A 13,964-nucleotide genomic window follows, 5' to 3' on the forward strand; every position below is an offset into this window, starting at 1 on the left:
AGACCACATGGCTTGACAATTTGAACTTACTCTGTGCCTTTCAACTTCTTATTCCACCTCTCTCTTTCATAAAATCCCCAGGGATGCACAAATTTCACCTTCACTATGTAAAGATGTGTTTGGGGGGAAAAGAGGAAAAAGTGCTTTTCACATATAGTTGAACATGACCAAATTATACAGTAGAACCTTATGAGAAATGTAAAAATAAACTGTTGAGAGATATATCTTACTCTGCTTTAAGTGAAGAAAATTTATATGGCTACTATATAAAACTTCCCACTATTTATCTAAGATTATTTTAGCAACCTTAGAAATTAGTTTAGTTGTTGCAGAAGCTGAGAAATCACTTTGAGAAAAAAATATTTTTTATCATCACTTTACTAGTATCCATTCCCTTTTTCATTGGAAGCGAAACATAGCTGGGATATCAAGCCCAGCATTTTCTCTCAGCTCAAAATAAGAGCTGGAGAGTATTTACTGCATAAGTACTGATTTCCTAAGTCTAGTTTTGGACTTGGATCTGATACAGTATCCTGTAAACTAAATATATACATTATATATTATTATATATATATGTAACTTATCATCACCATCATTATCCTCATCAGCTAACCATTATTTAATACCTACTCTACCTGAGCTGCTGTTTCCAGTACTCTGCATGTATTAATTTATTTAAACTGTGCAACACAGACTTCTATGTGTTTACCTACAATAGCATCCTTTGTGTCTGGCTTAATTATACAATTCCTTTGAGTGCCCTTATCTAAATCTCTGCCTTCCCTGGACATTTAGACATGATGCATTTTTAAAATTCTAGCCTAGACAATATTTCTGAACTGGAAAATTTCTAACAAACTACCTAATGAACATTGTACAACCTGGATGACATACTGCCCTCCCGGCTAAAAATATCTCCCTCTCTCTGTATCTGTTTTCCTGTTACTTGGACAGCACCTATCAAGTTGCCCAAACAAGATTTCCATCAGTTCATTCTACGTGCCTCTATCTTTTTAACTTTTAACATCAATCATTCTTTAACTTCAATCAATTCAAATTAATACCATCCTTTTGGTTATCCTTGAGTTTCCATCCCCACTGTTTTAGGCAAATACTTATTCCTCTGCATCTTAAGAGCAATATTATCTAGTCATTAATTGTGAGAATGCTGGATTCAAGCTATGCATGGCTCCAAATTCCATTTTCATGCTGCTTAATATGTGACCTTGAACAAGTTTCTTAACCTCCATAAAAGGGTTATAAGAAATCTATATTGATCTAACAAGATGGAGAAAAAGTGAAAAAAAGTCAGGAAAATAAATTTGATAGTGAACAAGAAACATCAAATGAGATGGCAAAGTCCAAATATAACAACAAATAAAAGAAGGGTAGGAGACTACAGGTTTTTTAAAAGTCAGATATCATGAGATTGCATTTTAAAATATTCTTGTGCACAAGAGACATGCTTAGAGCAGAGTGAAACATAAAGGGCTGTAAAAAAATTAGACCATGAAATATCAGCAATAGAAATGCTCATGTGTCCACCTAAATACTATTACAGAATCCTGAATCATAAATGGAATTTAAAGCTTTGTCTCTCCTTGCTTTCTGTATCAGTCAGAAATTTCTGTGGGAGTTCATAGATACCCAACTGAAAACATCTCACATAAAACAGAGAAAGTATTGATTTATATAACTGGAAGGTTTAGTCATGGATTTGGCTTAGACATGGCTGTATTCAGAGACTTAAAATGCCAGGTCATTCTCTACATCTTTTAGATCCATTTTTCCTCTTCATGTTGCTTGAATTCAGCAGATAGATTATCTCCACATGGCAGGAAAGATATCCACCGTCAGCCCCATTCACAACCTGCCAGCTTCCTAATTCTAGCAGGTAAAAAGGGAAAGAGATTTTTCTTTTCTCATGCCGATATAGCAACCCTGGAATACACTCTGTTTGGACTTGCCAGGGGTAAGTCTATGGATTATTCCTGACTGGGACACATGCCCAACTGTTTGTCCATAAGTGAGATGAGGCACTGTGATGGACAGAACCACTTGGATCATGTGCATTTTGTAGGATGTAGTACTGATTAAAAAAAAAAAAAAGATTTGCACTATATCTCTTTTTTATTGACTGTAGTTACTGTAAGTCAATAAGTGCCAAGACCAGTGTGTGCACCTGTGAAAAGGCTCCAGGAAGCTCTATTTTAAAAATAGTCCATAGGTCTGTGGGACAAAAAATATTCTGTGGCTTATATAGGTCTAATCCAAGGCACAATGACTTATTTAGTTATAGAATGTTAATTTATTTATCTCTGTAAAAAAATTTTTTTAGGATCTTATGACAACAGTAGGCAGCTGACCTCTAGCTTATGGCCATCTTCTCATTAGATGAATGATTAAAACGAATTTATTTTAGAAATTAAAAGTGTAAATTAACTGAATTTTAAATTATACTTTCTGGCTGTAGGCATTAGTCTGTATCAAACTGTAAATCTTAACACAGTATAATAAAAATTTTAAATTTCCTTTTAAGTGATTTGCCTGTAGCTCTGTGTTTTGCTTGCTTTCTTTCTTTTACATGTTTTTCCATCCATAGCAGACTTTTAGGACAAATTAAATTAGCCTTCAATATCTTACATTACAGTAACCAGATTACAGGGTATTTATTGATGGCACATTTTTATTGATTCAGATTAAGCCTTTGGCAAAGGTCACAAACCTCCATAACTCTGAGTACAACAGAAGGAGCTAAAGGATGTCTATAGATTACAGTAAAAAAATAGTAGTATTAAAGGAAAGAGAAGTCAACAAACAGGAAAAATTGAAGGTGTATAGCATGGAGCATAAAAGTTTATATTTAGCTGTCCTACAAAAATAAAAAGCTTTCCAGGAATAAAAATCATGTACCAGAAGTCAATTACAAAATAGAAAGTTGGAAAATTCTCAAATATATGAAGATCAGGCAGTAGTTCAAGTGGTAGAGTGCATGGCTTAGCATATCCAAGGTCCTGGGTTCAATCCCCAGTACCTCTGCCAAAAATAAATAAATAAGTAAACCTAATTACCACTCCCCACCAAAAAAAGAATAAAAAAAAAAGAATATTAAAAAAATCAAAACAAAAAAACACACTACTAAACAACCAATGAGTCAAAGAAGATAGCAACAGAAAAGTCAAATTGTATCCTGAGGCAAATTAAAATGGAAATATAATAACAAAAACTTATGGGACGCAGCAAAAACAGTTCTAAGAGGGAAGTTTATAGTGATAAATGTCTACATTAAGGGAAAAAAATTCAAAAATAGTTTAACTATATACCTCAAAAACTAAAACAAAACAAAACAAACTTAGCCCAAAGTTAGTAGAAGGAAGGGAATAAAGAGATTAGAGCAAAAATGCAATACAATACAATACTACAAAGACAATAGAAAAAAATCAGTGAAACTAGTGGCTGTTTTTTTTAAAAGACACACAACGTAGACAAAGTTTTAGCTAGACTCACTGAGAAAAAAAAAAGAGGACTAAAATAAATAAAATAATAAATAAAAGAGGAGACATTACAGTTGATAGCACAGAAATACAAATGATCATAAGTGAATACTATGCACAATTATATGTCAACAAATTAGACAACCTTGAAGAAATGGAAAAATTCCTAGACATATACATTCTGCCATGTCTGAATTATTGAGAAATAGAAAATCTGAACAGAAAAATTATTAGTAAAGAGATTAAATCAATCAAAAACTTCTTAACAAAGTAAAGCCCAGGACCAGATAACTTCACTAGTGAATTTTACAAAACATTTAAAGAGTTAATGCCAGTCCTTCTCAAACTCTCCCAAAATATACAAGAGGGGGGCACACTACCAAACTCATTTTATGAGACCAAAATTACCCTGATACCAAAACCAGGCAAGGAAACTGTAAGAAAAGAAAATTATAGACTAATATTACTAATAAACATAGATACAAAAATTCTCAACAAAATATGAGTAAACCAAATTCAACAGCACATTAAAAGGATCATACAGCATGATCAAGTGGGATTTATTCTAGGGTTAATACTTGAACATCCAAGATTTAGAATATTACATGAACTTAGCTGATAAAGCAGCACCAGGGCTTGAGAGGACTGACTGCAATTCTAAAAGAAGTTCTACCATGAGTAAAATGCTAACAGCTTTGCATGCTACAGAGAAATCATTCATGAAAGAAAGAATTAATTGATGTGTCAACCTCATTGTTGTCTCCTTTTAAGAAATTTCCACAGCCACCCCAACCTTCAGCAACCACCACCCTGATCAATCAGCAGCCATCAACATCAAGGCAAGACCCTCCACCAGCAAAATATTACAACTCACTGAAGGTTCAAATGATGGTTAGCAGTTTTTAGCAATAAAGTATTTTAAAATTAAGGTGTGTACTTGTTTGTATTAGACATAATGCTATTGCACATCAAATAGACTACAGTATAGTGTAAACACAACTTTTATGTGAACTGGGAAACCAAAAAAATTTGTGCCATTTGCTTTATTGCAATATTTACTTTATTGAGGCACTATCTCAGAGGTATGCCTGTGTTTAGTATAAAGTACAGTAACCAAAACAGTATGGTATTGTATTAAAAACAGACACATAGATCAATAGAATAGAAGAGACAGCTCAGAAATACATCCACACATATATGGTCAAGTAATTTACAATAAAGAAGCCAAGACTATACAATGAGGAAAAAGTCTCTTTAATACATGGTGTTGGGAAAATTAAGAGGCACATGCAAAAAGAATAGATTCCTATCTTACATTACACACAAAAATCAACTCAAATTGGATTGAAGACTTTAAGATCTGAAACTGTAAAACTTCTAGAAGACAATATAGGTGATAAGCTCCTTTACATCAGTCTTGGCAATTTTTTTTTTTTGGATTTGACACTCAAAATCAAAGATAACAAAAGCCAAAATAAACAAGTGTGACTACATCAAACTAAAAAGCTTACACACAGCAAAGCAAACCCATCAACAAAATGAAAAGGTAGCTTATGGAATGGGATAAAATATTTGTAAATTATATTGTCTGATAAAGCTTTTATACCCAAAATATACAAAGAACCCACACAACTCAAAGGCAATCAATCAAGCAGTCAATCAATCTGATTGAAAATGAGCAGAGAAACAGACACTTTTACAAAGGAGACATCCAGATGGTCAACAGGTATATGAAAGACTGCTAAACATCACAAATCATTGGGAAAATCCAAATCAAAACCATGATGAGATGTCATCTCACACGTGTTAGAATAGCCATCATCAAAAGGACAAGAGATAACAAGATTGGTGAGGCTATGGAGAAAGGAGAATCCTTGGGCATTGTTGGTGGGAATGTAAATTGGTGTAGCCACTATGAAAAACAGTATGGAGTTTCCTGAAAATTAGGAATAGAACTGCCCTATGATCTAGCAATCCCACTTTTGGATATGTATTCAAGAGCAATTAAAACAGGATGCACCCTCATGCTTATTATAGTGTTATTCACAATAGCCAAATATGGAAACAACTAACACCAGTCAGTGGATGAACACATAAAGACACAATGTATATGTACAACAGAATTTCATGCATCCATGAGAAAGAAGTAAATCCTGCCGTTTGCAACAACCCATGGATGGATCTAGACAGACAGAGAAAGATAAGTACCATATGTTCTCACTTATATGGGAATCTAACAAAAAAATCAAACCCATACAAATAGAAGTTTTAAAAAGTGTTTGGCAGAGGCTTGGAGGTAGCAGACATAGGGAGAGGTTGGAAAAGGCATACATATTTTCAGAATAAAGTCTCTGGATCTAATACATAATGTGGTGACTATATTTGGTAACGCTGCTGTGTATAATTGAAATTTACTAAGAGAACAGAACTTAAACATTCTCATCAAAAACAAGGTATGTATGTGAGGTGATGGATGTAGGGGAAAAAGAATAGTGTAAACACTTTAAGATTCTAAAAGCATATTAACATCCTTAGTAGAACAAGATGTTTTAATCCTTCTTAAAAGTCTTTATACAATTGTTATGGTAATTACTTACTATTTTTATTATTTTTGTAGAGCAGGTCATTTGAAAGCAATAGAAACTTCCAAATGAAGTGGAAATTAAAGGGAATTAAATTCTAAATTATGTTTTATTTGAGACTTTTCATTATTCTAATGACTCCTAATGCACAGATTCTGACTATAATAACCTTTGTTATTGAATCAATGGTCCCCAGCCTATGTTCTCAAGAACTCCAGAGTTTTTGTAGAAGTATATAGGAGTTTTGTCATACACAGTTTGCATGATAAAACATCTTTGGGAAGTGGCACAATATAAAAAAATTACAACGCATATTAACAAAGCCACAGTCATAAGAATTCCCATGGTAAAGTAAGTTGGTCTCACATAAAACAAAATAAAACAAAAGCAAACAACAAAAGCAGACAAACAAACAAAAAAAAAACAACAACAGGGACTTTTGCTTCTGGCCAAGACTGAGTAACTGGTTACTGAAAACAACAAAATCGATGGTCAAATAGAAAACAAATAGCAAGATGTACGCTGAAATACAGTATCTATAAATACATTAAATGTAAATGGACTAAACATACTAGCCCAAAGGGAGAATTATCAAAACGCATTTTTTAAAAATCCAATTATACCCTATCCACCAAAAACACACTTTAAAAAAGTGAAAACACATTCAGCAAAAAAATAAATAAATAAATAAATAAAAGGAGCAATCCACTTACACAGGGCAACAACTTGGAAGAGGCTCTGAAGTACTTTTTAATGAACAGATCCGGGCACAATTTGTGCATACTATATGTTTTCACTGATATAAAGTTCTAGAATAAGCAAAAAAAAAATCAGATAAGTAATTGGCTGCGGCAGGTGTAAAGAGCAGACTTTACTGCAAAGAAGCATAAAGGGGACATTTCAGCATAATGAAAATATTCTATATCTTAATTAGAGTGGTGATTACAGTGGGCTATATAAACACACTAAAAATATACACTTAAATAAGTGTGTTTAATTTTATGCAAACTGTACCTTGATAAAGTTCATTAACAAAGAGAAAAAAGTTAACAACTAGAAAATGGTCTAGAGCAAGATAGCAATTTAAATATTGAATTTTCTCTCCAATTTATCAGAGCTGGTCAGTTGAAAACCAAATTGTTTTCATAGTCATTTGTGGCCATTGACCTACTATCCAATTTGTTGAAGCCTGAAGTAATGAGGGTTTGAAATTATTCTGATGACACCAGAACAAATAGTTTATTTGCTCCTCATGGTAGAGCCCAGGACGTGTCTGCTTGTCATTTTGCTATAGTCCACATGCTTGATAATATATAATTTCACTTCTGAATAATAACTAGTATACATCTTATTGTGTGGCTCCCTGATTTCTCTGCAGCACTGAATTCCAGAAATCATAAGACATACTGACTTATGAATTGAATATTTGTTTATGCCAAAGTAAAAGTTTCACTTGATTTTATGTTCGTGGAGGGCAACGGGCTTCAAGTAAGAGAGGTGACATAAAGGTGCTTAAAAATCTACCGCTGCTCAACTTCCAAGTTCCTCTGCCATGAAATATGCTTTTTAAAACACCAGATAAGGTATCTTTTTTGTTTAGTCTCTCAAGTCACAAAAGTATACCTGAGAATGAATTATCATATTTAGACCAGGTTATGTGTAACCTGATGGGAAAGAAGAGTTAAAATCCATAAACATGATTTAAAGACACCTGATATTCTTCCAGACAGAATCAATTTTAAGACTTAGAAAGTAATATCCTAAAAGAAAAGAGATAATCAACTTTTTCGCAGAATAGTTTAAATCTTCTTATAAAAATGAAAATTATTAACAAGTAGAAAAGAAATAATATAACACCTATGAATTAGGAAAGGATCTAGAGAAAATCCACAATCGAATCAAAAGAAGCAAATGAGTATAAATAGAAAAATGGACTAAAGAAGTTAGAATTTAATATTTTAAGTTCAGATTGAATTAAGAAGAAAACCCGTACAGACTCTTAAAAAGCGTGGCAAACATGAGACAGAATGACAGAATTATCTGAGCATCGGGTCTGGGGAAAAGCAGAACCATAGTGAGTAAATGTTCTAATTCATATACTGATAATTAAACACATTACAATTAGAGTTGATGGAGTGACTAAAGAACAATCTTCACCTAGAGCAGCATGTGACAAACTATGCATATGTGAACTCATATTTCTTTTTGTAAATATAATTTGTTTGGAAAACACACAAGCCTTTTCACAAACGTACTGTCTATAGCTGCTTTCGCACTACACGCAGAGTCAGTGTTGTTGCAACACAGATCACATGGCCTGAAAAACCTAAAATGTTTAAAATCTGGCCCTTAAAGAACTTTGCTTACCTAGAAAATAAAAATAGATCTGAAAGGAGATCTAATTCCAACAGTGATAGCATTAGACATTGCATTAAACAGCCGTGGTTGCTTCTCACATGATAGAATCAGGCCATATGTAATCGTTATGTTGGTGAGAGAAACAATGAGCCAGGTTGTCAAAGACCTTCTTTGGTAATGGTGGAAGGATGAAAAGGAGAAAGAGAAAGAGACAGAGAAAGGAGAGAGGGAGACAGATTTATTTTAAGGAAATCGGCTCTCTCACTATGGAAGCTGGCAAGTCCAGTATCTGCAGGGTAGGTGGCAGACTGGAGACCCAGGGGAGAGCTGACGTTGCAGTTGAGTGGGAAGGCAGTCTGATGGCAGAATTCCCTCTCCCTTGGGGCGAGGTTAGTCCTTTTTACAGTAAGACTTTCAACTGATTAGATGAGGCCCTCCACTCTGGCTTCCAAGGTTAAAACTATCCACATCTGAGTGGATGGGCGGCTACAGAAATGGGTTGTTAAATTATTGATTCCCATAACCCATCCTTCGAGAATCTTATTTATTTGGTGTAGAGTGGGGTCCTAAGTATTTCTTTAGACCCCCTAGTGCTTCGCATAGCCAGCCAGAGTCAAGAACTAGAGGATTAAACAAAGTTTTCTCATAAGATATTATGTACCTTTAAGTTGTTTCAGTGCATTTTGATACAGATTCTTGGTGGAATATGTTTCATTCACAGAGTTTAGCAAACACAGTTTACCAGAAAACCTTTATTTCTACATGATCTATTAACCAGTGTTTTCTGAAGTCGGTTGAGGTCTGCTGCTTAGGACCAATACGCTCATGTACCAAAAAGAAGATGAAAGGCCGAGGAAGTTAAGTCACTGCCCAAAGTCTCACATCTTTATAACAGCAGGATCAAATCCAAAACATGGGTCTCCTTTCTTCGTTTCTCTTTTCCTTCTTTATGACATAACTTAATATTATTCCTCTGGACTCTCCATTCAAGTTTCCCTGTGTTTAGATTACTGCAAACAGAACCATCATACATTTAGTTGGGGAGTCCTTCATTGGTATGGTAGGTACAGTTTACTTCAAATGTGCAGCGAGAATAATTTCTCTCTCATTACCTTTCCCTTTAAAACACCACTTTAGGTGCCTGAAAGTCAGCTTCCCACTCAGTGTTGACTGCTGAGGCTCTGACAGAATGACAGGCCTGAACTGGCTAATCAGAGGGTGTAAGTGATGTCAAGGTGACAGTCCCTGCTCTATTAGTGTTCCCATCAGGAAGCTAAGAACCTCTACTCATGATTCATGGAAAAGGTTTATAAGAACTAAGGCAGTTTTTCATGCTTTGAATATAAGGCATGTGAGTAAGTACAAATCATGATACTTCATGGCCCAGACGTTCCCTGCACTGCTGCTGCAAGTTAGCAGTTCTCATCCGAGGTGAGCTGGCATGATGCTTCGTGGGATTCATTGTGGAGGGTGTAAGACAAGTTCCCAAGAACGTTCACGTCGCCAAAGTTTGCTAACAAATTACTTAAAATATAACTTACATGTGATACAAGTTCATTACTAAATTAATTATCCTTCTCACTTGTGCTTAATATGCTTTCTTGAATGAAAGAGAAAGGAGTAGATTTTCCAGGTCAGTACGTGGGAGTTTGTCACACGCATGATTATCGTTCTCTGTACGTGTAGCCGATAGAAGGTGGAGAATTAACACACGTAGGAGGTTCTGACAAGCTGGTTTTTTTTCTTTTTTGGCACATGCTACTCTTAATCTATTCACTTGTGAAATTCCATACAGTCACACATACCCACACACATCAGGGCCATGCTCAGAAGCCCACATATACAGTATCTAAAACTATAAATTGCCTTTGGGCGCGCCACATCTCTGAAATACTTCATTCTAGGTTTGAAATCTATATTTTCCCTAAGGTATAGATCTTTTAATGCCAAATAAATCCACATAGGAGTTGAGATGAGCAAGAAACAAGCCAGGATATAACACGTGCAATTCTTTTCAGAGGAGAGCAGGGAGAATATGGAGTCTAAGATACGTGTTCTGCAGTATTTACAGAGATACTGTCCCTTGATGACTGAGACACTTAATTTTCAGAGCGCTTCAAACATCTGCTACTTCAGTAATAATCTGTTCCACTATATTTTCACTAAGTAGCTAAGAGTTCCAGAACTTTCCAAAAAAGAGAAAGGATTCCAAGCTGATGCTCTAAATTCTGGTTTGGGACCAAGATCGTAGTTATATATATATATATATTTCCGAATTAAAGAATCAAATATTGTTTAACTTTAACATTCAGTAATGGGAAATTCATGTATGAACAAGACAGTCTGAATGTTCTGTTATCACATGGTTTTGCACAGTCATAATTAAACTCAGTGCACCCCCTATACAAAGAGGATCTGTTGATCTTCTAAAAAGCTTCATCCTTTATGTTGCTGAAGCCAGAAGCATGGTACCTGCAGTAACAAAGTCAACGTCTGCCTGCACAGATGTTGATCTAAATCAGCTCAGTCTGGTAGTAGCATGTCTTTTGTGATATGGCTTAACGTTTTACTGTAATGTAGATTCACTCCAACTTGGAGAGCATCCAGTGTTCAGATGGCTAAAGGGAGAAAGACACTGAAGAAGCTACTTGCACTGACAGGAGACACCTACAGATTAGACTCACTGCACAGCCAGCTTGGGTGAAATTAGAAAGAAAACTGCCCAAGCATGTCAGATGTTTAAGCTTTAAGACCCTGGGTGGAATGAAACAAAGGGGGAAGGAATCCAAGGGTGCTGTAGCATAATCCAGCTGGTTCATGCCACCGCAGGCACAGCTGGCACTGAAAGCTCACTGCGGTGAGAGAACTTGTAGGCGCATCCCTGCCCCACGGTCACCAGTGGACATGTGGGGGTGTGTATGTGTGTGTATGTGTGTGCACGTGCACGCATGCATTTTAAATCTCCCGCTAAGAAAGCAAAGAAAGGGAACAAATAAATACTACAGAAAGTAACATATTTCTCATTCCTTTTTTATAAATGTAATATCATAAATAACTCTTCGCTCCCCACTCCTTCAACTTTACTTTTGACACTTAACGTAAGTCTGGTTGGTGCCCATCACTTTAAGACTCTTTTGTTCAGTCTGAAAGTCTGTTAGGTTACATATTCCAAAAGTGCACTGGAATGTAGTCATGCTGTACTGGAAATGTCTTATTTTTTATGCAATAGACTCACTGAGAATGAAAATTTGTTTATGTTTAGTGTCTTTGGTGCTGGGCAGAGGTGCCATCCAGCGATACCTAGGTATTAATTTTAAGAAAGGGACATTCTACTTTCTTTTTTTTTTTCTACTTTTGTAATTTTTTTACACATTTATTGTAGTATGGTTCCTGTACAGTAAACTACACATATCTCAAATGTACAATTTGATAAATTTTGATAGATGTACACACCTGTGAAACCACTACCACAATCAAGACAGCTGACATTTCCATCACTCCCCGAGAGGTGCAATTTTTGAATTCCCAATTTGTCCCTTCCCACCCCCTTTACCCCTTGGTAGCCATAAGTTTGTTCTCTATGTCTGTGAATCTGTTTCTGTTTTGTAGATAAGTTCATTTGTGTCCTTTTTTTTTAGATTCCACATATAAGTGATATCATATGGCATTTTCCTTTCTCTTTCTGGCTTCCTTCACTTAGAATGACGATCTCCATGACATTCTACTTTCTTTCCCTGCACCCCGTGTTCTCATTTTAATGGCTTGTCAGTCCATTTCCATTTGGTGATTTAGCCATTTTATAAAACTGACTGACAGCGAAGTATGGCTCACAAGAGGAGACTTTGATGGTATTTTTTTTTTGAAATAAAAATCTATTCATAGAATCTAACACCCACTGACACATCATGTCACACACTCACCAGATACATTTACGTCTGTTGCAAAGTAGGAGTTAGAACTAGGTAGGTGGAAGGGGCAAAAAGTTATACACTTCAAGAAAGGGAGATACAAATTATCTGAACTTCTTTCCTAAATTAAAACACACACACAACACACAATACCAGTCTACAAGAACAAACAAGTTCCACATCAAATATTTCGGCAGAATGCAGCTAAGCTATTTGGCCTACTTCAACCCAAGTTACACCAAAACAGTATATGCTTTTTAACACTGTGACAGATGGTTATCTAAACAATCAAAACAGCTATGTTATATATTAAACACTGTCAGAGAGGTAGGATTAAATGAATGCTATTCTATACTTTTCCAGTACTGTTCATAGACACGGCGCACTCCCACAGATGTAGTTATTTTGACCTTTTGCCCAAAGTCTCAGATCTGATCGTTAGGGGATTAGTATAATTCCTCGTGTGCTTGAATTTACTCTGCTCTCTTTCAATTAGCAGAGCTGCTCATGACACTTTGTATGAAAACTTCCAGATTGAAGAAGTAAACACAATGTAAATACTTAAAAATACTTGGATAAGGATGATGCATCTCTAGAAGTGGATTTCAACCTAGAAGTTTTCTTATTACTAGGCAGATATGAGTTTAAATTCTGATTTTAGGTTAAACAGCTGGGAGGAGTTGGGCAAATTATTTAAGTTTTAATGCCTCAGTTTGCATATTGCTCAATACTGCCTACCTCATGAAGCTGTTGCAAATCTGAAGAAATGCTTGCAAACCATGAAAAATATAGCTGCTGGTACACAGTGAGAACTTACTTAGCATAAGAATTTGTAGAATAGATAAACAAGATTACACTGTATAGCACAGGGAAATATACACAAAATGTTATGATAAATCACATAGAAAAAAATGTGACAATGAGTGTGTATATGTCCATGAATGACTGAAAAATTGTGCTGAACACTGGAATTTGACACAACACTGTAAAATGATTATGAATCAATAAAAAATGTAAAGAAAAAAGAATTCTTATTTATTGTCATCACGATACTAATATAATTATTCAGAAATACTTATTAATTTATTGGTTTATTTATCTCCTGCTATATAATGTTTTAAAAATACAAAATGCCTAGGATATGTTAGTAAATAATATACTATGTACTAATATAGTAATACATGTAACTTCTCGACTTTCTCTACCTTAAAAACTAGAATCTCAGGAATTCTTCTTAGATGTTGTGCATTCAGTTGAATGAACTAACACTTGAGTTATCTCAAACCCTTATGCATATTTAAAGCCAACGAACCAGCTAATTATTGTATTGTAGCCAAATCTACTAAAAGTTTTTCAAATGACTGATTTAATGTTTGAATGTTTGAAATTAAAAAATAATTAAGGAAGGACCTGAGTTAAAATAAAAACATTTCATGTGCATTCAGATGCCCATATCTAAGGAATTATAGCCTATATATTAACCAAATGATTTTGATATCAGACAGACCTGGTTCTAATCACAGCTCCATCACTTACCAACTGATGATGTTGGAAAAAAAGATTTTATCTGTTTATTTCTTCTTCTGTAAAATGGGTATAATACTAGCAACAGCCTCATAGTG

The sequence above is a fragment of the Vicugna pacos genome, chromosome 34, assembly GCF_048564905.1.
Source record: "Vicugna pacos chromosome 34, VicPac4, whole genome shotgun sequence".
NCBI lineage: Eukaryota > Metazoa > Chordata > Mammalia > Artiodactyla > Camelidae > Vicugna > Vicugna pacos.